We start from the raw sequence: 1,588 nt of genomic DNA on the forward strand, positions 1-1,588 counted from the left end.
GACCTCTGTTGGTGAAAGAACCAGTGTACTCCATCCCTTCTTTTCTGGGCTTACCTAAATCTTTAAACAAATACCTCCTAACATTTACCCTACACAAGGTTTTTAAACTCTGGTGTGCATACACATCACCTGGAATTCTGGAGCCCACACCTAAGTGTTCTTTCACCTTTTTTTTTTTTTTTTTTAGGCGCTGACTGCCAGTGCTCCTGCTGCTGCCCATCTGCCAGTTCAGCAGACACCATGGGTTTTGGAGACCTGAAAAGCCCTGCTGGCATTCAGGCACTCAATGGCTACCTGACGGACAAGAACTACATCAAGGTGTATGTGCTATCACAAGCAGATGTAGCGATATTTGAGACAGTCTCCAGCCCACCACCTGCCAACTTGTATCATGCCCTACGTTGGTATAATCACATTGAGTGCTACAGAAAGGAAAAGACCAGACTGTCAAGAGTGAAGAAAGCTTTGGGCAAGTATGGCCCTGCTAATGTGGAAGACACCACAGGTAGTGGAGCTACTGATAGCAAAGATGATGATGACATGGATTTCTTTGGATCTGAGGAGGAGGTGGAAGGTGAAGAAGCGAAGAGGCTAAGAGAAGAGTGCCTTGTACAATAAGGGTCAAAGAAAGCCAAAAAACCTGCACTTGTTGCCAAGTCTTCTATCTGATTAGATGTGAAATCTAATGACGAGACAGATACGGCAAAGTTAGAAGAGTGGGTCAGGAGCATTCAAGGGCATGGCTTGGTCTGGGGCTCTTCTAAACTAATTCCAGTGGGATATGAATTGAAAAACTTCAAATATAATGTGTAGTAGAAGACAATAAAGTTGAAACAGATATGCCAGAGGAGCAGATCATTACTTTTGAGGACTATGAGCAGTCTATGGATGTGGCTGCTTTCAACAAAATCTAAAATCCATCAATTCTCTGTCAGTAGCTCTGGAATGGGGCCCAGGAATCTGCATATTAATCAATGCCCAAGTGGTTCTGACATAGGTGGTTTTTGGGCCACCCTTTCAGAAACACAGATCCTCTGGGTCTCAGGATATCAGAGATTACAAAAAAGAGCATCTATTAAAGCAGAGGAATGTTCACTGACTCAATTTTCTAGGCTGAACTGATAATATTTACAGTTGACACTTTCCAAACATTAAAGAAATTTTTTAAGGAATAAAAAAGTAATTCTCCAAACATATGGGTCGCATGTCATTAAAAATTCTAAGTAGAAATGAGATGCTAATAAAATTGGTTGAGTCAAATCAATGCAACTTTAAAATTCATAAAAGCAAAAATAAGATTCCTGCTAATGTACAAATGTAACATTTTTCTCCTTATGGTTTTCACTATTTCTTGAGCATATTTCTTGGCATCTGACGTTCTCTATTTTGGGGCATTTTCAGTTCCTCTTATTTTTTTTCCTAAAAATAGGTCCATAAATACCACAGCCCAAGGCATTTTTGTAAAGAATTTTATTTGTACATATGTACCATAGTCATGTCTTTATACATATTCATCGAGATAAGCAAAATGCTTTGTCAAAAAAAAACCCACACAAAACACAATTCTCCCTGACCTTCATCATCATCA

General features: G+C 39.5%; 1 pseudogene; it reads left to right on the top strand.

Annotated features, from left to right (window-relative positions):
• The first annotated feature begins 212 nt into the window (after window positions 1-212).
• On the top strand, window positions 213-914 carry LOC105301209 (annotated as a pseudogene).
• The last annotated feature ends 674 nt before the right edge of the window (window positions 915-1,588 follow it).

Source organism: Pteropus vampyrus, unplaced genomic scaffold (genome assembly GCF_000151845.1).
Source record: "Pteropus vampyrus isolate Shadow unplaced genomic scaffold, Pvam_2.0 Scaffold9, whole genome shotgun sequence".
Classification (NCBI taxonomy): Eukaryota; Metazoa; Chordata; class Mammalia; order Chiroptera; family Pteropodidae; genus Pteropus; species Pteropus vampyrus.